Source organism: Crocuta crocuta, unplaced genomic scaffold (assembly GCF_008692635.1).
Source record: "Crocuta crocuta isolate KB4526 unplaced genomic scaffold, BGI_CrCroc_1.0 scaffold466, whole genome shotgun sequence".
Taxonomy (NCBI): domain Eukaryota; kingdom Metazoa; phylum Chordata; class Mammalia; order Carnivora; family Hyaenidae; genus Crocuta; species Crocuta crocuta.
This window is the reverse complement of record NW_027529672.1, coordinates 5,624,748-5,647,777: the sequence shown is the minus strand read 5'-3', so window position 1 is coordinate 5,647,777 and position 23,030 is coordinate 5,624,748. Positions and strand designations below refer to the sequence as shown.

The window sequence follows — 23,030 nt, the reverse complement described above, 5'->3', positions numbered from 1 at the left end:
GCGGGGTCCTACATCCCTGCACTCAGAAATGTGTACAGAAATGCGTCTACATGTCTGTCTGCATATGGTCACTTCTTCTCCTTTTTGCAGAGTTAGCATAAATAAGAGTATCGGATTTTCAGGCGATTTCTACCCCGCAAATTCAAGAGGTCAGAGGCTTCTAATAAGATTCCTATAATTCAAAGGAACCTCGTTGGAAGGTCGGCCATCAGCAGTAATTGCATAGCTGTCACGGGGCTTGTCTGTCATGAGTCCCTGGGAGATTTATGCTTAAAATGACTGGTGCCGCAGGGGGCCCGAGGCCTGGCCTCACACGGTGTCCCACTGATCTGTGAGCAGGGGCAGGTGGGGCGTCTCTCCTCCAGCCCCGCCCTGGATTTAGGCAGACAGACCCGAGCCTAGGGCTCTGGGAGATGGCGTTTTCTGCTCTGTGGGCGAATGTTTGTAGCGTGGGAGGCTTGCTTGGCCTAGATTAATGGGGATTTGTCCGTGTCAGCGGGACAGGGCCTTGACATCCCTGGTCAGCGTCCAGCACTACAGGACGCACACACGCATGTTTGATAAACACCCCACTGATCTGGTTCGTCCATTTGTGTTGTGAGTTACCAGCATGAATGACACTGTAATGGGACACAAGCCTCCCTCCTCTCCTGGGAACTTTTATTTATGGTAGGAGCTTGTTCTAATACAAGTCATTAAACAGATTTAAATTTACCACAGGTTAAGCCACGTGTCCCCTGGAACACCGCATATAATGAAAGCCTGATATAATATTGTTGGGTCAGCGTGGAGGTGGGGTGAGCCGTCACTACTTAGTGGGAATTAACAAAGCCTTTTGGCATTTCCTATATTTTATGAAACTGCTCTTGTCCTCCTCTGGGTATATGGCAGTGTCTCTCCTTTTTCCTTCTGTACCGTGTCTTTATTTTACTTTTCCTGGGGAATGAGTTTGAACTACCATTTATTCCATGCATTTTATGTGCCACATGCTGCCCTTAGCACTGGACATGATCTATGTGATTCGGTTTCCTCGATAACTCAGAGAGAGAGAGAACTTTTACTGTCTCCCTCTGGTGGTTGGAGAGCCTGATGCTCAGACAAGTTAGGAGACTTTCCTAGGGTCACACAGCGAATAAATGGCAGGGCCCCCAGTTCCCACAAACAGAAGCATCCCCCACACTTAGCTCTGCAGTCTTCACTGTTGTCAGAATTACTTTCTACGTTACACAAATGCCTAGGGGTTTTCAGCGGACACGGGGAGATTATAGAAGTCTTGCTTTGGAAGTTTAAGTTTGAATATATGAGTCCTTATGTTTTCTAGTTACTTTATTGTCAAGACCCTGTCTTGAGCCCTTAAACATTTAATGAGCAACTACCATGGAACCTTCCTGGGCTGCCGCAGTGTAGATGGTCTAGTCCCAGTGGGATGGGGAGGCCACTGACGGAAGAGAGAGTATTTACGTGCAGGAAGGAATTCTTGGAGGTTTTCAGGAGAGGACAATCATCGAACTCCTTCAGTGACGCCCGAGGAAAGTCTGGCCGATGCTTCACGAACAATGAGTCTTTCTCCTGAGCTGCTATTTCATTAGACAATGCCAACAGCTTGCGTGACACTTGCAGCGAAAGGCAGGGTAAGGTCATCTGGGGAGAGAGAGCAAGGGGACGGCTGGATGCGTCCTGAGAAATTCCAGAGTTTAAAGGAGAAAGATGAGGGGGCAGAAGAAGCAGCCACAAGGAAGGAAGGAAAACCAGACGGCGATGGACGAGAGCGTCCTGCAGGAAGGAAGCAGGCTTAACGGTGTCGGGCGCAGGGGGGGCTGCGGAGGAGACGGATGTGGTGGTGCCTGTTTGCAGGAAGGACTGGGAGGTCCTTGGGGACTGTGCCCAGAGAGGTGGTGCAGGCGCAGAGCTGGGCTGGAGGGCGAGGGAGGCAGCAGGCACGGACAGCACACCTGTGGCTTTGGGACGAGGTGGATGTTGAGGTAAAGGGCATGATGGGAGGTCTGGAAGGGCGTGTGGGTCCAGGGAGCTTTTGGTTCTTATAGACTCATCAGAGAAGGAATCTAGTAGGAGGTTAGACAGAGGGAGAAGGAATAATTATCAGAAAAGGGTCTCAGGGCGTCTGGGTGGCTCAGTTGGTTGAGCGTCAGGCTCTTGATTTCCACCCAGGTCATGATCTCAGGGCTCACGAGATCGAGCTCCACACCCAGCTCTGCACTGACTGCGTGGATCCTTCTTGGGATTCTCTCTCTCCTTCTCTCTCTGCCCCTCCCCTGCTCACACTCTCTCTCAGAATAAAGAAATAAATATATATTAATAAAAACCTTTACTGTGGACACAAATTTGAATTTCATATAACTTTTACATCACAAAATATTCTTTGGAATTTTTCAACTATTTAAAGATGTAAAATATACATACAATGCAGGCGGTGGCTGGGTCTGGCCTGCGGGCAGCACTGGGCCAGACTGCCCCGGCGGCCGGGGGAGGGGGTACTGTGGCCTCTGGGTGCCGTCTCTGGCTCTAGCCCAATGATGAGTGAAAGCACGGGGAAGGACCTGTTCAAGCCTTTATATTTTCATTTACAGAGTGTCCTCATTGGTAAAATTCCTTTATCTAAAGTTAGTTTCTTCCTGGTCTTCTTCTTGGGGGCCCACTGGGGAGGGTGAGGCATGTCAGTGTAAACCACAATGCAACTTCCTCTGAAGGTCAGGGCTTTCTTTCCAATGTTAACTGGATTCCAAGTAATGAAGTTCAGGTATGTTCCTCAGTAGGAGATGAAACTCTTCTCTCCAGGCCCCCCAGGAGTATAAGTATAAAATAAAATGTTAGTCTTTCTGCCTGGACCGTTACGTGCTTATGCAGACCAGCGACTTCACCTGCTTTGGGTCCCTGAGCAAGGCAGCATGGCGTCTGTGGGGATCACGTGAGGGGGTGAGCTCGGGGACCCCCATCCCTGGGAGTCACATTTCTCCCCAAAGCCAGCTCGCCACACCAGAGTCAGTGGATAAGGGCCCTGCACATCCCTGGTCTCCCCTCTCTCACCTGTGAAGGGAGAGAGCTGTGACTTTTCCCTGCCTCCCTCCTTCCCAGGAAGAGTTAAGTTAGAAAATCCTGGAAAAATAATGAGTAATATTTTATTGAATTTTTACTCTAAGTAGACGCAAAAACTTTTTTTGTTCTAAGTCATCCTTTATTGTTTATCTAAAATTCCGGCACAGCTGGGCACGTGGTGTTTTTGTTTGTTGCATTGTCCCCCCACACCCCTACCCCAAGGATGTGAAAGTAGCTCGTGAACAGGTACGGCCCCTGCACACACACCACCTTCACGGTTCTGTATAGTTCAAAAGACTTTTGTGAGTTTCCAGTCTGTTCTCTTTCTCTTTGGGTTTTCCATTTCCCTGCTCTTAGGCTCTTTGAGGATGCTAGAAGGGAAAACCCACACACCCAAGTACTGGCTGTGTGGAAGAGCCTTCACGTGCAGATGCGTGGAATTCCATCTCACCAATGCGGCCATCCAGGGGGTTCTACCTAAGGTGGGTAGTTTAATCCTCATTTGGGGGATAACATAACTGGGTTTCTGAGAGGGTCCTGACCGTCTGAGGCCCTTGGGCAGAAGTAGGGGAGACGCCTCATGGAGGCCAGAGCGGCCCTGCCAGGGCGGTGCTCTCTGGGACCCTCAAGACTGGGAAGCAGGTGATAGCGGGGTCCCCGCCAGGGGTGGGTCTGGCAGTGGAGGAATCAGAGCGAGCTCTGCACAGACCACACACATGGAGGAGAGCCATGATGCTGAGAGCTGCCAGGAAGGCACCTGGAAAGGAAAACAGCGGCGAGTCTGCAAAGCCATGCAGAGGTCGGCAGGAGAGTGGGAGTCACAGCTCTGCGAGCGGGTGATTGTAAGAACAGACAAAGGGGTCAGAGAAAGCTTCCCCGCGCACCCTGAAACCAGAGCTGAGGTCCACCCCTTCTGCAACTGACCCCGACCCTTCACTCTGCCCGAGAACCTTGGGCCAGTGACATGTAAAGACTCTGGCTAAAGTCGTCCACAGCCAAGAGATGGTGGGAGGTCACATCTGGGTTCCGCAAAGCAGAGGCAGCTGGAATGTGATATGGGCTTGGGTAAATGTCTCTCCCTCCTGGCTCCTGTGATCCCCCGGAGAAGTTTTTGGACACAGATCATTATTGATATATTGGAGGTATCTTCAGCTGTATCAGGAGGGGGGCGCGGGGACCCGGATGCCAATGGCTGATGTGTCTGCATGAGCCATCTTGGTGATTGATGCCCGGTCCGGCTGCCAAGGCGGATGCGCGGCCGTGCTCATTCATCTCAGCCTAAATGTGGGTGTATATCGACGTAACCATTAAATGACTCAGGTTTCAGAGACACAAGATCAGATTAGATAAGCCCCTAAATTTCTTCTTTTAAAATATGCAGAGAAGAAGGAGTTCAAAATACCAAGTGCTGATGAGGACTGAGGGTCCAGGAGGAATTCACAAACATCTCAGAATTCAGAATTAATGCTTTACACTTTAGGCTTCTTTGGCAATCAATACGTGCACAAAACTCCCATTAATGTTCATAGGGGTTAAAACACGCATATCAACCGCAGACCATTTATTTCCAAGTCTGATGCGGGCTCTCTTCCGCGGAAGACAGGCAGGGCACGGACCAAGGGCCGCCTGCCATGGCATTTTACACCATTAAGGGCACAGGCGATTTAATTGCAGATTTCTTCACACTGACCACATTTTTATCCCAGGCCGACCTCCCCCAAATCCGTCTATTTTTCCAGCTGACAGCTCTCGAGGTTTGGAACTTCCTACACTCTCCCTGACCCCTGACAAGTTCAGGTGGCTATCCCCGCCCCCCCCCACCCCCCTTCCCACCTCTGTCTGAGCCTGCGGTTCTGATATGAAATCCTCCGGAAGGAGGGGCCGAGAACAATGAGTCACCCTCTTCCAGTTCCAGGACCACTGACACACAGCCTATAATTTATCATAAAAGGTTACCAGGTTTAGCTAGCCCACTCTATTATTAATCAGATCGTTTTGGCAGGTTGGATTTCGTTACCTATAAATATTCATTACGTTTGGACTGCTTTATAAACAGTAACATTTCCTTCTGTTTTTAGAGAAAAATTTGTATCATCTTGCCTACTTGTCATGCCTGGCTGTGGCATAAAGCAAGTTGATGTCTTTTCAAAACCCTGGGCCCCATTCTCCATGGCAAGCCGTGTCTTATGAGATACCCACGTGGGCCCATAGAACTGCGGGCTGGCTGGGGCTCCCAGCCACGGACAGATATTCTCTCCAGAGGGGCTGCCGTTTTCTTCATGAAAATACGTTCTTTTTAAAAAATGGTTATTTTTGGGGCGCCTGGGTGGCTCAGTCGGTTGAGGGTCCGACTTTGGCTCAGGTCATGATCTCAGGGTTCGTGGGTTCAAGCCCTGCGTCGGGCTCTGTGCTGAACGCTTGCTTGGAGCCTGGAACCTGCTTCGGATTCTGTGTCTCCTTCTCTTTCTGCCCCTCCCCCACTCATGCTCTGTCTCACTCTGTCTCTCAAAAATAAATAAATGTAAAAATTTTTTAAATTAAAAAAATAAATAAAATACATTTAATAAATAAATAAATAAATAAATAAATAATGGTTATTTTTGAGAGCAAGAGAGAGACAGGGCATGAGTGGGGGAGGCGCAGAGAGAGAAAGAGTGAGACACAGAATCCGAAGCAGCTCCAGGCTCGGAGCTGTCAGCACAGAGCCTGATGTGGGGCTCAAACCCACAAACTGCAAGATCATGCCTGAGCTGAAGTCGGCCGCTTAACTGACTGAGCCACCCCTGAAAATGCGTTTTTTAAAATTAGGGAATATTTCAAGCATTCTGAGAAAATAGGGAATAGTAGACAAATACCCACATACCAACCATCTTTATCAAATCTTAATGTGATAGATGAAATGGAGGACCCCAGGGCCTCTCTGTGAGGCCAACCCCTCCCTCCATGCTAAAGCGACCCCTAATGTGAATTTATCATTCCTCTGTACATTTTTACACGTTTATAACATATTTATGTATCAATAAAGGTTACCTATGATAATGGTTTACAGATTAAAAGAGTATATACACGGTACTATATGGTCTATATCCTTTTATTCTCCACTCAACATATTTTTGAGGTTGCCTATGTAACTCTAGTACATTTATTTTATCTGCCTTATGTTCTCACATTGTAGGAATGAACACAATTTATCCATTCTCCTATTGAGGGCTATTAGCTTGTTTCCCACTGATCCCTGTGAGCAATAACATGGTCTTACACATTCTGGTACACGTCTCATTCAGACTCTTGTACACGTGAGCAAGAGTCTCTACCAAGAAGTCATGTTGCTAAGTTATAGGATACAAGTGTTTTCAACTTTGTTAGATATTTCCAGATTATTTTACAAAGTTAGAAACCACTGAGCATTCCTAGTAGTGGGTATAAAGTTTCCCTTTTTCCCTTCATTTTTTAAAAACTTATTTTTATTTTTTTTACAAATAGTTTATTGTCAAGTTGGTTTCCATATAACACCCGGTGCTCATCCCCACAAGTGCCCTCCTCCATGCCCGTCACCCCCCTTCCCCCCTCCACCTATCAGTCCTCAGTGTGTTCTCGGCATTCAAGAGTCTCTCATGGTTTGCCTCTCTCCCTCTCCCCACCACTTCCCCCCTTCTTCTCCCCCACGGTCCTCCGTTCAGTTCCTCCCAATCCTCCTATATGTGCAAACATATGTCTACGCACCGAATATGGGAGCACCTAAATATCTAAAACAATTAATCACAAACAGGAACAAGTTATAGATAAGAATGTGCTAATAGCAGGGGACTTTAATTTTCCCTTCATTTTTGACCAACAGTTGTAATCGCCAAATTTTAGTATGTTTGCCCATTTGGTGGGTATGAATTGGTAGCTCATTGTTGTAGTTTGCCCTGAGGCCACAACAAATATAAATATAGGCTCTTGTTCTGTCTATATTTGCTGGCCATTTATATTCCTTTACTGCAAACTGCCTGTTCATATTATGTGGTCATTTTTCTGTTGGAATGTCTTTTTTCTTATTGATTTGAAAGAGGTTTAAAAAAAATAAAATGTGTGTGTCTGAGGATAATTATTTATTATGCTCATGGCAAATATTTACTCCCTCTCTATGGCTTGATTTTTTGCTTATTTTTTTTTTCACACTGTCTTTCGATGGGCAGCTATTTTAATGTCAGTATTGTTGAAATTATTAATCTTTTAATTTACACTTCGTGCTTTTTATGTTTAAGAACTTTCTTTGCCGTGAGAATAAACTATTCTGCTGAATGTTACCCTAAACATGGTAACATGTGATTTTTACATTTGGGTCTTACATCCATTTGTGATGCATTTGAATGTATGGTGTGAGGTAGCAATCTAATTTTACATTGTGGTTATGGATGACTGGTTTTCACAGCTCTATTTATTGACTAGCTCATCATCTCACTATTGTCATTAAAATATTTCAACTGTGAAAACCATGCAAGAGGGAGAGGGACACAAACACATAATTAAAGATTATAGTGAAAGAACAAAGCAAAATAAACGTCGGCAAAACTATGACATGACATGTCCAGTGTCTTAGAATGTTTCTGCAGCCACTGCCTGATCGTATCCCTGTCACCCCCCTCTCTCCACATTTTCATAATTGTTCCCTTGGTTTTCTTTATTATTTTCCATATCTACATATATCCTTACACAATTTTCTTGAGCTTTGCCTTTCTTTCAACTTTATGAAGATGGGAATATACTGTATGTATTGCTCTTCTGTTCCATTGGTCTTCCGTCTTTCCCTGTGGCAATAACTTTTTGTGTTATCTAATATAATTTAAAAATAGCCTTGATGCCTGAGAGGGTAGGGCTCCTTACATTGCTTATCTCCTTCAGCATTCTTGTGACTATTCATGACCCTTTGCTCTTTCATCTGAATTTTAAGATAAGCTTGTAATGTTCCATGAAAGATCCTGTTAGCATTATAGATGTGATTACATTGACTTTAGAGATGAATTTTGGCAGAGTTTACGTATTTATGACAAAAAGCATTCTAATTCATGTCCATGATGTGTCTTCTCCTTTATCCAAGTCTTGTTTTATATCCTTTGATAATATTTTGTACTCTTTTCAGACATGTATTTTTTAGGTTTATCTCTCTAAGGACTTTTCACATTTTGTTGTTACTGTGAATGAGAACTTTAACATCTATATTGTATACTAGGACGTTTGGTGATGGATGTACTGTTGACTTGCATTTGTTTATTTGTGTGTAGTTATTATCTATTGCTGCCATAAAAAAGCATCATAAACTTAGTGGTTTAAAACAAAACAAACCGGGGGCACCTGGGTGGCTCTGTCAGTTAAGCATTTGATTCTAGATTTCAGCTCAGGTCATGATCCCACAGTTTAGGAGTTTGAGCCCCGCATTGGGTCTGCTCAGGATTCTCTCCCTCTGCCCCTCCCTCTCTCTCAAAAATAAATAAATAAACATTAAAAAAAACAAAATAAAAACAAGCTTATTGTTATGCAGTGTTGTAGGTCAGAAGTGTCATTGGGATAAAATGAAGAGGTGGTAGGGACGAACCCCTTTCTGGAGAATCTGCTCCCTTGCCTCTTTTCCACTTTCTGGAGGCCACATTCCTCCGCCCATGGTCATCTTCTTCCATTTTCAAAGCAACCAATATTGCATCTCTCAGACTGTCCTCCCATTGCCACGACTCTACTTTTAAGGACTCATGGGATCAGACTGCCCTTACTGTAGATAACCCAGGATGACCTCTCCCTCTCCAGGCCCATATCTTCATCACATACACAGAGTCCATTTTGCCGCGTAAGGTAGCATATTCATAGGCTTTGGGAATTCAGATGGAGACATATTTGGGGGCCATTACTATTCCTACCACAATTTGGTATCTAGTAACCATGGTGAACTCTATTTCTAGTACTTATCGATAGTTTCCCTTGAATTTATGAACGGACTATTATGTCATCTCTTCCATTGCTATTTCTAATGCATTAACTTATTTTTCTTTTCTTACCACATTGTCTGGAGCCTCCAGAACAATATTAAATATAAGTGATAATAACAGGCCTCTTTGTCTTGTTCTTGTTTTAAGGAGACCTTTTAAAGTCTCATGTGGTGTTTGTGTGATGTATTGAGTAGGTGTTGAATAAGTGTCCTTTGTTGGGTTAAGGAACTTCCTTATTATTTTCAGTTTATAGTTTACAAATATTGTAGTTGGGGATTTGTTATTTTACCCTTACAATGTTGCCAGTTTGAGCTTGATGTTGCCTTTTGGAGCTATGTTATTAGAAGTATACACAGTTTATAATTGTTGATACCTTCCTGACGAGGTTTTTTCCTATGATATAGTAACACTTTTTATAGTAATTACAACTTCTCAGCTTAATTGCACTTTATTTTATATTAATATAGTGCACGCCATTTACTTTTGGATAATATGTGTATGCTATATATTTTTCCTTATTTTCCCTTTATCTGTGTGGATTTTCCTCATATGTGTTCCTTATAAGTGCCATATACCTAGATTTCTTAAAAGTCCAGTCAGATAACATCTTCTAATAGGTAAATTTAATCTACTAATATATATTGATTATTGTATAATATATTTATTTATTATATTATTAAACTATTATTAAATAAATTTATTATATAACTATTATAATTATAAGTAATATATATTGTAATTAATGAACATGTTTGGTGTTCTATCTCCATCTTACTTTATTTTCTGTTGATATGGTTTGTGTGTTTCTTCTTTCCCCCCTCCCCCATTCTTTTGCCTTTTTCCCATCTTTTCTATTTGAAAAATGATTAAATGTTTTATGGTGATTTCCTCCCTTTCTGCCCCTTTGGAAGCTATAGATTCCCATTCTTTTGGTGATTATCTTTAAAATGTTAAGATATTTGGCCAAAAACTTTCTAGGAACAGCTAGAAAAATTTAGTATTGATTCCTTTCTTCTGACCCTGATAAGGACCTTGGGATACATGGAACAGTTTTGTGCATTGCTATTAGCATTTGATTGACCACTACTGCTTCATACAAAAAGCTCTTTTCTAAAGTAATAGTTAAATTTACTATGATCTTTGATCAGTTGCAGTGTTTACTTTCTTTCTCATTTCCCATAGTACCTTTTGCATTTCCTTGTCTTGCCCCGAACGCATGCTATCATAGATCTCTCACTGGGATCTGTGGGTTGTAAAATTCTTTAAATCTTTGTATACAGGAAAATGTCTTTAGTTTGCTTTCATTATTTTTTATGGTTGCCCTTTTACATTGTGATGAAAATACATAAAGTAAAATTTACTATTTTAAGCACACTTAAGTGTGCAGGCTGATGGCGTATTTATACTCACACTGTTGTGTAGCCATAACTACTACTCTCTTCAGAACTTTTTCATCTTCCCAAACTAAAACTCTTCACCCTTTAAACACTAACACTAACTCCCCATTCCCTCCTCCCAGCCCCTGGCAACCACCCTTCCACCTTCTGTCTCCATGAACTTGATTACTCTAGGGACCTTTGTGCGAGTGGAACCATACAGTATTTGTCCCCTTTGTGTCTGGCTTGTTCCACTTCAGCATAACGTCTTTAAGGTCATTCATGTTGTAACAGGTGTCAGAATTTCAGTCCCTTTTAGAGCTAACTAATATTCCATCAAAGCATAGACCACATTTGGTTATCCATTCATTCAGCAATGGACATTTGGGTGACTTCCACCTTTTGGCTATTGTGAATAACGCTGGTATGAACATGGGCATGCAAATATCTATTCAAGTCCCTGCTTTCACTTCTTTTGGGTAGATACCCAGAAGTGGAATTCCTGGGTCATGTGGTACTCCGGTACTTATTTTTTGAGGAGAGACCCCCCCCCAAAAAACACACACACTGTTTTCCCTAATGGCTTTATCGTTTTAGATTCCCACCAGCAATGCATTAAGAGTTCCAATTTCTCCAACTTCCCACCGACACATGTTTGTTTGTTTTTTAATTATAGCCATTCTAATGAGTGTACAGAACTATCTTCTTGTGATTTTGATTCACGTTTCCCTAGTGATTAGTGATGTTGAACATCTTTTCATTTATTAGCCATTTGTACATCTTCTTTGGAGAAATGTGTTTTAAGGGATTTTGCCTATTTTTTAATCAGATAATTTTGCTTTTGTTGTTGATTGCTTCACTCTTGATTGATAGTTCAACTGATTTGGAATCCTTGGTTAAGGTTATTTATTTTTTAATTTTTCCCATCACTTTAAAGCTATTACTTCATTACTTTCTGGAATCTCTTGTTGCTGAGGAGAAATCTACTGCTATTGTAATTATCATTCCTTCATAGACAATTGCTTTTCTTTCTCCTGGAAGCTTTTGAGGTTAATTTTCTTATTTTCCATGTTCTGCATATCATTATGCTACTTAGGCATACATTTTAAAATCTATTCTTCCTGGCTACTCTTGCAAGCTAAAGACTATGTCTTTCTCCGGTTCTCTAAAATTCTTAGCTATTTTTTAAGTTCTCAAATATGAATTTTCTGCTATTCCCGGCTTCAAGAACTTCAATTTGATAAATCTTAAAGTCTTTCAATCTATTATTCCTGCTGCTTTTTAAAAAAAAAATATTTATGAAGTACAATTGATATAGAATAGCCTATTAATTTTAGGTATACATTATAGCAATTTGATATCTTTATACATTACAGAGTGATCTTCACAATACCCTCTTGACTTTCAATAGGTTTTACATACATTAAAAAATAAATGTGGGGCACCTGGGTGGCTCAGTCAGTTAAGCGTCCGACTTTGGCTCAGGTCATGATCTTACGGTTCATGAGTTCAAGCCCTGCGTCGGGCTCTGTGCTGACAGCGAACTCAGAGCCTGGAGCCTGCTTCAGATTCTGTGTCTCCCTCTCTCTCTGCCCCTCCCCGGCTTGTGCTTTGTCTCTCCCTGTCTCTCTCTCTATCAAAATAAATAAACATTAAAACATTTTAAAAAAATCAGTGGCGTACTTTGCACTTGATGTGACCTTCAGTTCTGTATTCATTTTACTCTCTACTCTGGACTGTGTTTTTGTTAGAGTTTATCCCATCTTGTACATTTAAAACATTTTTAGTGCCTATACATTTCATTTTTAAGATGTTATAACTGGTTCTCGTTCATATGGATCTGTTCTTATTTCATTTATTTACTTTTTATTCCTAATTTAAAATTATTTATGGAGGTACGGGATGCTTTGTTTACCGCTTTAAAATTTTAAACATGCTTATGTTAAGGTTTTTGCTAGGCTTTTCTATAAACTTAGTTATATCTGGAATGAATTCATACTGTTGTCTTTATTACTTACGTGTCTTTCTTCCTTGAAGCTTTGTTTTATGTGCTTTGAAATTTTGGCGTGCAGGCTCCTTGTGAGTGAGAGAATTAATTGTTTCTGTGGATTCCATTGCGTTCATCTTCTCTCCCTTTCTCGTCTGTCCTCCCTGTGAGGTTTTGTCTGATGACTCTGCACCGCTCATCGCGCCTTCCATGCGGATAGCAACTTTTGCTGTGCTCCCGTACTGGGCATATTGCTGATACTGTCACAAAGCCAGTGAGGGGCAGGATTTGGCCTTGACCTCTTTTCAGTCTCCTTTTGTGAGTGGGGGGAGAGGTGGAGGCACTCTCCCCACCGCCCTGTCACCTTCTATAGCAGCGATTTTGGCTGTTTGCTTCTGCTGTTGTTGAGAAAGCTCTGCAGTCCCTTTCACCCTATTGGAGTCTAAGTCCGGATGTCGCTGCTGCTTCCAGACGCGAGCTCTGCCGGCTGCCGCTGCCACTGCCCCAGCCGTGTCCAGTGTCTGTTCCACTCAGGGTCCATCCAGGGTTTCTCTTGTATTCCAGCCTGGCTATGTCATTTCGGTTCTGTTTGGAGTATTACAATGCCAGTTTATTTAGTTCTTTGCAGCAGACATCAATACTCCATCAGTGGATGCTCTTTATATGCTGAACTTCATCTCTTGAGTTTCTTCTTTGTTTTTATTTATTTATTTATTTATGATGTGTTTTATTTATTTCTGAGAGAGACAGAGAGAGAGACAGAGAGAGAGAGAGACAGCGTGAGCAAAGGAGGGTCAGAGACAGAGAGGGAGATATGGAATCTGAAGCAGGCTCCAGGCTCTGAGCTGTCGGCACAGAGCCCGACGTGGAGCTTGAACTCACGAACCGTGAGATCATGACCTGAGCCTAAGTCGGACACTTAACCGACTGAGCCCCCCAGGCGCCCCTCGAGTTGAGTTTCGTATTCAGCTTGTCTTTCGTGTATAAAAAAAATCTGAGTTTTGCGTCCCATTGTCGCATTCCTGATGATCATTTTATACTTGTACTTACTTTAGGTGTGACTTTTGAAAAAAATGTGTGAATGTGCAGCCACTGGCATGAATGCATCCATTTGCGTGGAACCTCCCTACCACCCTGGCCTCACGGGCTTCATGATGTGGGTCTTCTTATCTGACAACTTTTTGTTCACCTGGCAAATATGTCTCGAGTCCCTGCTGTGTGCACACAAGTGTGAGTGCCCTGTGTCCTGCCTCGCTGTGCGGCCTGGGGACCGGCAGCCCTGATGTGGCCTGCGAAAGTGCGCTGCGTCCCCAGGCAGGCCAGGTGGGGCGTTCCCCCCACGAAGGACAGATGTATTAAGACATGTGTCTAAAACAAAGAGGTTGTTGAGTATTTGGGGACTGACCCCTGTTCTGCTCATGCAGACTCCCCATTAGCACTGGTTGAGCCCCTATTTTGTGCCGGAAGCTTCACAGATCTTATCTCAGCTGAGAAGGTGCAGGCGTTCAGTGACTTGTCCATATTATCCTGTGAGAGGTTGGTGTGGCAGAGTGGATTCTAAGCCAGGGCCATTCCCAGTAGGCTCAACTAGGAAAGGAAAACGGTTTTGTCTGGCAGACTGTGGAGGGCGGAAAAGGCTGTGTGCATAATGGAAAAGCCGGACTGGAAGTTGGGATTGGGATTCAGGACCCCCAGGGGTGAAAGGGCTGGTGCGGGGTCTTGTAACAAGCCTCTCTTTCCCTTTGTGGTTGTTGGGCTTGTGAACTGCAGGTGCCCATCAAAGGTGAATTTGGTTAAGGAGCCAAAGCCTTCTCATGGGGCATTGAGGGGTACCCTGGACAGGGTGTGCTCTGGACCCACAGATTCCCGTTCTCACCTGCTTTGGACATGGAGCCATTTATGTCTTTCTGGTCTCCATGGAGGGTTGCCCAGTCTTGACAGTTTTACATTTCATCCCTGTCCCCCCTTTAGGACACGAGGGCTTCTATTGTCCCTGGATTCACCAGAGTGAATCTCGGTGCAGATTCACCGAGACGCCCGGGAGCAGGAATGGGGGCAGATCAAACCGAGGGGTGTTGCAGATGCTACATTTTGGGGGGTGTGGTGTGGGTGTATCCCTCAAGGGCAATTGTGTGTATGTGGCTCAAGAAAGACAATGTCCCCTAATTCTTCAGGGGCACCAGGTGAAGGCCAATGCTGATTCTGTGCTTTAATTTAAAACAGAAACGCTTAGGATGGCCTAGGCTTTAGGTTGCATGTATTTATTTTTAAACACTTAAAAAACGTCTATTTATTTATTTTGAGAGAGTTTATGTATAAATAAATGTTTATTTATTTTGTGGATGCACATAAGCAGGGGAGAGGCGAAGGGAGGGGGACGGAAAGACAGAACCCAAGCAGGCTCTGTGCTGTCAGCAAGGAGCCCAACGCAGGGCTTGAGCTCATGAACCCATGCTGAAATCAAGAGACAGATGCTTAAATGACTGAGTCACCCAGGGGCTCCAGGCTCTGTGTATTGAATTCAGATTCCAGGTTCTGGTATGTTAATCAGGCTGGGTGGGCACTGGGTGAAAGTTCGGGGTGTTCTCTCTGTTGGGGCCAAAGGCAGCCGGTGCGCTTGGTCACTCTGTGGGGGATGCCGGCCGGCGGGCCTGTGCCCTTGCCTGCCTTCTGGAGATGCATGCCCTGTGCTGCAGGCAGTTCTCTGTGCTTTCTTTTTTCCTTTTAAATTTTTAAAATGTTTTATTTATATTTTAGAGAGATAGAGAGAGAGAGAGAGAGAGAGAGAGAGAGAATCCGAAGCAGCTCCAGGCTCTGAGCTGTCAGCACAGAGTCCGACACAGGGCTCATACCAACAAACTGTGAGATCATGACCTGAGCCAAAGTGGACGCTTAACCAACTGAGTTGGTTCTCTGTTCTCCGTGCTTTCTGAGCACACGCCCCATCCCTGGCCGCCCAGAGGGCAGAGCGCAGGGCGGGAGGCAGCGGGAGCACAGAGCGGCCTGCCGAGCAGGGAAGGGTGGCTTTGCCAGGCCGGCTCCCTCCTCCTCCACGGGCTCTTTGAAAGCCTGCCAGAGGCAGCCGCTCCCCCACATCCTCCTCCAAGGATGGTACGGGTTATAAATTGTGTAACCCTGCGGAAGAGTTCACTTGATCGCGGTGTTTTACACTTTCCTCCGCAGAACGCTGGTGACTTAATTAACCTACGTGTAGATGTAGCGGCTGAAAGATACATTTCCTGATGCATCTACATCTCTTTTTCAGTCATCATACACTTAAATTGCAAATTCTCATGAACTGTAACCCAGTGTCTTATGGCTCTTGATTCTACATTTCCCTGTAGATCTTCCATCTTTAAATGTGTCAAAGTTAGAGTATGTGGCTGTTGGAAAAAGGTATGGCTATATTAAACCGCACAAAAGAGCCTCCATTGCAATAATGTTAAGAATATAGTTTAATACCCCTAATGACGGACAATTCCAAGTTTGGTCTCAAAGCCTATTGTTTCCCCAGCGCCGTGGTGCCCGGGTGTCAGAGACACATCCGCAGGGGCACAGACTTAGCATCAGTACACACATGTGCTCTTTCCCAAACAGTGTGAGATATTTCACACACTTCCTTGTTTGCCCTGTCTTATAAAATCCTTGCTTCCCTCCCCACGAACTCATTCCTTCCCTCTCCATCTCCGGGAGACCCTCTACTAATAATTAAGTAAAGGTTATCTTATGGCTTAACATTTTTTCAAATTTAGAAATAACTTGCTAGAGAATCACTGAATTATGATCAAAACTAGGAATAATTAACTTGTGTTTGTTTTTCCTTAAGGGAGTTAAGAAGACATTTGCAAGTCCCATCCCCCCCCCGAAAAAACTCCACAATTGATTCTTTTGAGCTCAAAAAGTTGTATCATAAGCACATTTTTTATGGCTAAAAATTGGGGTTTACAAAGGGAAAACGACAAGCCTGTAATTGGCATACTTGGTATGAAAGTTTGCTTGCGTAGAAGAGATTCATGTTTGTAATTTCATTTTCGGAAACCATGCTAAGCATCCGGAGAAACCACAGGAGGGCAAGGGCTGTGGGAACTCTCTTTCTGGAACCACCTGGTTTCAGATTCACCCATAAAAATGGAACCACATGGAGTTTTATTCCAGCGTTCTGGGATCCATGGACATTTCCAGCCAAGTGGAGGTGGAATTCCAAGTGCAAACATTTGGCAACTGACATTTTCTGAATATATTCACTGTTGTATTACAGTTTTTGTTTTGTTTTTGTTTAGTTTTTTTTTTTTCTTTAATCTCCACTCTGGGTTCCTAATTGGCCTGTTTCATGCTTGGCTCTTTGTATTCGTGTGCGCTAGATGTCATTGGGGGTTAGCCACAGCCTGAACACCTTGCGGACACAAAGAAGATGGTGATGTACAATTAACTGTGTCTTACATCTCATGTGAGCACAGCCGCGTCCTGATCTGGCTGTTTTGTCTGTACTTTCCTCATTCCTGTACTCTCTATTCCCCCCCCTTCCTCCCCTCTCTCTCCTGGGTGTGTCACCACACATTCTTCTACACTGACCTGTTCTCTCTCTGTTTGATGAAGACAAGATGCAAAGATATTTGCTCCAACAGTAGGAAACTTCTCTTTTGGCTCTATTGTGTCTTATATACAACACGAAAGGAGCCAAATGCGAGGTAATCTTATTTTCTGTGCACAAGTGTGTGTCAGTGAGCGCTTCTCCATCTGTCATTCTGTCTGTCCATCTGCCTCTTTTCGTCTTCCTGAACAAATGGGACCTTACTGTACATACTGCTTTGCAAGCTTGCTTCCCCTCCTGTAGACGTCATTCCTGTGAGCCCATTTCGCTGCGGCTGCACCGTGTGCACGGCAGGGCCACGGCGTGGTTGTCTCTTTACCAGCCCCTCCTGATGGACGCTCATGTTATTTCCAGCCCTATACTTCTATAAAGCTGCTGCCATGGGCATCTATGCTCACGATCTGGGCGCACTTGTGAGCTGACTTCTGTACAATGCATTTATGCACAGGGTAGAGGTCAGGGAGGTATGCAGAGCAGTGTCCTATAAGGATTTAAATTGGGAGTGGACAGCCTGCCCGGTGCATTTGAGGAGACAAACAGTAGTCGAATTAGGCTTGTCTGGGACCATCTCACACACTCCTCACCGTGGCCCCACGTAGGCAGTGCGACTTGCTTTTAATAGACAGTGAAGGTGATGCTCATGGAATAGCTTGTCTCAGGCACCGGACTTCCCAGGTCCCAGCCTCGGTTCCTTCTCCCACGAAGCCCATCTTTGCTGATGGCCAGGAATACTTAAGTGATGTTCTGGTTTAATCACCTACACCCGCCAACTGACTGTGCTCACCTGACAAGGGTAACGTCCTTATCTGCAGCTCCTCGGAAACTCTCATCCCAGGGAAGACCACATTCGACCGCCACTCCTTCCCTTGCTTACATCCTGGGTAACTTAGATTTATCTTAATGACATGTGCACATGGAGACTTGTCCTGTCCCTGACATCCTGAGGGCTGGGGTCCCAGGCCCCGGTCCTCCGTGTGCTCAGGTCAGAGTTCTTCCGGCAGCGGAAACAAAGGCCTTCAAAGCCTTTCTCCTTAAAGACGAGACTGAAGACAACGGCAAGATTGACAGGCTGTTCCCGGTGTAAGACACTCGGGGCGGCCTGGCAGCAAGGAGACGGAGGCAGCGCCCTCGGTGCCAGCCACCGGCACCCCCGGGGACCCGCTGCCCCTCTCGGGGTGACCGGTTCTCCTTCTCGGTCTGCACCCCACAGTCAGCGTTCTCAGGCGATGAGGCCTGAGGAGGGTGGCTGTCCCCAACCGGCCTGGAGCCCTCGACTGGTCAGTGACTCAGGCGAGGGCTGGAAACTGAACGGCCAGCTGTTCAGAGCACCGTTATTTGCCCCACTCAGCTTTGGCTCCTCTGTGTGGCGGGGCGGATCCCTCTGTGAAGAAGAACCTGTCCGTGAGGAAGCCAGCGCAGGACGAGGTGGTGTTGACGAGGGGAAGCTGACAGGAGCCACTGACTGGGCAGCGCTGGTGGCCGGGCCCCCTCCCTGCTCCACATTCAGCCAAAATACCACCGGGTGCTGGAGGCTGAAGGAGACTCATTTCCGTCCATTTGACTAGTTTTCATCTGTGCCGACTGTGGGTGAGACTGGGGTCATGCAGGTCAATGAGGGAAGACCTCCACCTGAGATGTGTGTGAGGGTCAGGTGGGCCCCGTGGGGGCTGGGAGGGCATTGAATTGGCCGGGAGGGTGGGCAGCTCCCTGGGCAGGTGATCCCGAGGTGTGCTCGCTCTCAAAGCTTAAATAGGAGACAGCCCGCCTCTCCCAGCACTGGAGACCCTGACGGGATGCTCCGTAAAAGGATCGTTGGGTTCTGAGAACTTAGGGCAGCAGCCAACAACGCCTGACCAGCACCGACTAGCCAGATGGCCCCAAGCTCCAGATGAATATGCAGAATAACGCCAAGAATAAAGGTGAATACGCATCCACCGTGGGTCCTCCCGTGCACACTGCTGACTGATGGTGGGGACACCAGGCATGGTGTCTGAGTGGCATCTGGAGAAGGGAGGCTGCTCTAGCATCTGAAGCCAAACCTTCCCGACACAAGTAGCTAAGAAAGGCACGATGCGTTGCTTCTCAGAGTCTCAGCGGGCGAGACCTTGTTGATAACGTGGTTTCCATCTCAGAGAATGGAGAGTGGACTTTCAGCCTAATGGGCAGAATTCTTTTCTCTTTCCTCTTTTCCCTCCAGATTCATCGTAATCAAGTGCACATGTATTTGCCTCTTATCCTTAAAACGCTGTTACATTAAATTTTTTTTTGTTTTTGTACTGTCATTTCAGAGAATCAAACAATTTTTAATAATCAGTGTTAGCAGCTTAAGATAACATTGGTTGAATTTTTCACATTCAAAGGCAAGTTTCAACCTTTAATATCCACCAAACTTCAATTAATTTATTTCCTCTTTAAGGACCTAAAGGCAATCTGAATCTTTTTTACTGTCATGTAACATCCCCAAACAATATTTTATGAGTCTGAGTTTAGTTAGTGGTTAATAGATTCGGGCTTAGCTAAGGCTTGCACATGGGCACCTCCTTGTTTTAGAAATGTCTGTTTATTATCACTTTAATGTGGATGAAACTACTTATTCACTCTTCAGAAACCCTTTATGACTCCTAATTAAAGTCCTTGTCTGAACACAAAATAATTAATACATAAAATGAAGCCACGGGAAAGAGACAACTGTGAAATAGTTACTTGGTTGTGTGTTGAGCGGTATTTAATCATTAGAGCAACACAATGTTTGCACTTTTGGAAAGAAAACAAGGCACAGACTTCATGTTTATTTAACACTTTGACTAGTCCTTCTTGGAGGTATGAAACGAGTCTGTAGAACGCCACCACAGTAAATCATGTGTTCTGAAAATTACTGGGTCTTAAACAGTAGTGTCATTTTAAGCCTAAATAGTTTGGTGGTGCTCCGGCATATACTGACCTCTTATAACAACATCGACGGTTTACGCTGAAAGACAAGTTAAGGAAATAAAAACAAGACATAAAATCCGGTGCTGCCAGGATGCCATTTCTTCTGGTTTGGTTTCGGCTTGAAATCTGACGCTCTTGGTGGGCATGGGCATACTCAGTACCATGAGAGAGGGGTTCGAGTTTGCACCCCACAGATCGGCCAGGCCCCTTCCGACCCATGAAGCCTTCTGCGGAGGGCTGCTGCCTTTTGTGGGCGCTCAAAAGTTGTGGGCCCCCCAAAAGGTGGAGACAAGCCCATATGAAATGAGATCTCATTAGTGGGCATATGAGGGAGAGTAGAAATTCACAGCACGGTCTTTTTACAGGAACCATAAATAAAGGTGACTGACTGGCCCAAGGGATTGGTTACGGCACGAGGAATTTTCACCTCTGGGTCACTGCTTCCAACACACCATGGCAGGGACATTCAGTTCTTGAGTGCGGGGAGGAGCGGGTGGGGAAGGAGCGGGCGCTCTCGGCTTGGGTTTGCCTCCGGCAGGAGGAGTGCGGTTGTCCCAGAGAGAAGGCGGACAGGCTCGGAGGTGGGTGACAGTGGAGGGATGGCCCAGGTACTAGCCCGTGGCCTCTGGCTTGGGTCTGGCTCTGCGCAAGTGGGAGCAGGGCCATGGAGGAGGACGAAGGGGGAACTGCACTCCTAGCACTTTGCTCCGGCTTTTCTGAAATGCCTCTGTGTTTCACTTGCTCAAGGAGGCGCAGCTCCGAATTGTTCAGGAGGCCCAGGGATGCTCCTGGCCCGGCCTTTCCTCTGGGTCCTCAGCTGCCACATGTACTTTGGCTCAGAGCACATGACCAGTTCCTTGAATTTTTATAGTGATTTCTGTCGCCCTCACGGAGCCGAGGGTGAATCCCACCCCATCTCTTGTCTCCACATACAGCAGATATTCATTTTAGGAAACTCGGAACATACGGAGAAGCAGAAATTGTAAAATTGAAAATGTCAGCTGTGGTCCCCCCCAGCCACAACCACTGTTCGCATTTTTGTGCATCAGGCTGTCCTCTGGCTCTGTGTTTTCTCAGCCAGTTGTGGCTCTACCTTGCATGCTGCTGTATACTTACTACAACATGATTCTGCAATCTTCCGTTGAGTGTATGTGCCTTAGTTATGAAACTGATCCCTTACCATTGGGCATTTTGCTGTTTCCAATGCCGAGCCATCCTAAAGTCCCCAGCTGTCTTTCACTTATCAAGGTGGGCATCTTTCACTCTCCCAGGTTTCTCTGGGGAGCTGCTCTGTGACATGCCTATCGTGGACCCTGGGGCCCCCCCATTCATCTGCACTCCACTCAACCTGCCCCTGCCACTCAGAATGGAATCTTCTCTCCCCACCTACACATCCAATTCACCACACTTTAATTCACACCTACCATAAGCAGTAGCAGTACCGTAACCTGAGAATGTGCAGGATGGAGTGAGGGTCACCCAGCCCAGCCCACAGGTAGCTTCTAGCGTGCAGGGACGCAGGAGGAAGACAAGACCCATGTCTACCGTCCAAGCTGACTGCCATAAAGGAGAGGCGAGTCATGTGTTGTTGGTACAGAAGACACAACTTGGATTTTGAGATTGAGCAGGAAGGTATTTTGGACCAGGTGGTAGTTCGACTGAATTCTGAAGAATGGATGAAGGTCAACGTGTCATGAGAGCAGGAGAGCAGGAGAGCTCAGGGGTCAAGCTCAAAGGCTGGGATATGCAGGCTCATTGGGCACGTTGTCTGCCTGAAACAGTACAAATGGCACTGGGTCCTACTCCTCAGTAGGGTTTTCATTGTCACGGTGGGGACAGGAGACTGCTGAAGAGGTAGGGGCATTCTGAATTTGGGTCACGGAGGAGGTTGTTGGCCAAAAAGATACAGAAAAGGAGATGGAATTTTTTGACTGGCCAGGATGTATTTTTTCCCACATCGGATAAACACAAAGTCATTGTGTGAATTTCTCTAGGCGCCATTAGCATCTTTCTTAGTTGTCTCATTCGCCATGGCTGGGGCAGCATCCATCCTGGAGGTCCCGGACTCTGGTGAGGCCTGTTGCCCTCCGCGAATGTGGTTGAGACAGCCCCTCATTCCCAAAGTCAAGGTTCAAGTCTTTGGCATGGGTGTCAAGCACACCTTTTTCTAGTGATAGCCAGAGCATCCTGGGGGCTCTCCCAGCCTGGAATATGCTCCCTTCTCTCAAGTCCCTAGCTTTGCAAGGACAGCAGGAAATCAAAGGGCTGAGGTTCTGGCTCAGATATGAAGGGAGCCTACAGGGGCCTCTTTTAGCATTTATTAAACCTCTGATGAACAGGCCACTGGAAGTCTAATTATTAATCTTTGGGAAACTTGACCCTTCAATTAACTAAGTAATAATTGCATTGTGGACCATCAAAAACCCCGCATTATTAATGAGCACTTAAGGTCAATATTCGTTCGCTTCACTTTATTGTCTGTGATATTTATCACTTGTAATATGACTTCCTGGTTAATTATACAAAATCATGCAGCATTCACTTTTGATTAATGTGGAAAGTTCATACAGACTTTGTTAAAAAAGCATTTATTATGTGTGATGTATTATAATAAACCTTCTTTTTTTCTCTGAGCTTTGTCCTATGTACATATGTTTTCAATATTTAGGAAATTTTCCTGTGTGGAGGAACTTCCTATACATGAAATTGAGAAAATTTAATAAATCATGTTAGCCACCTGCACCATGTGTGTTTTTTATTGTGATACGATCTTCTTGTGGGAAGGTTGGGGTCATAACTTATGCAAGATGATAAACACATTTTAACTTGAAGGAACTGCTGTGAAATCGTATTCCAGGCGTCCCTTTATTGCACAGGGGACCACGAGGGGTAGTCGAAGGAGCATGTTCCTGGCGTCTCAAGACTTGGGCCGTAATTAGCTGTGTGACCTTGGGCAACTTACTCTGCATCTCGTCATCTCATAAATTAATCTGTGTTCATTGATTAATACCTCCCCAGCCTCCCTCACTGAGTGGGCTGGAGGATCAAAGATTGCAGGCATGTGAGCAGGCTTTGTGCTGTGAAATATGCCACCCCAGGCTGTCCTGTGCGTTTGGGTAGGATTCCCT

The 23,030-nt window shown here is 45.2% G+C and overlaps 1 long non-coding RNA gene across 1 annotated transcript; it reads left to right on the top strand.

Annotated features, from left to right (window-relative positions):
• Positions 1-1,915: 1,915 nt before the first annotated feature.
• LOC144230668 (uncharacterized) lies at positions 1,916-22,644 on the top strand. The gene is made up of 2 exons (XR_013334833.1): positions 1,916-1,982; positions 16,207-22,644. It is a non-coding gene; the product is annotated as an uncharacterized LOC144230668 (long non-coding RNA).
• Positions 22,645-23,030: the final 386 nt, after the last annotated feature.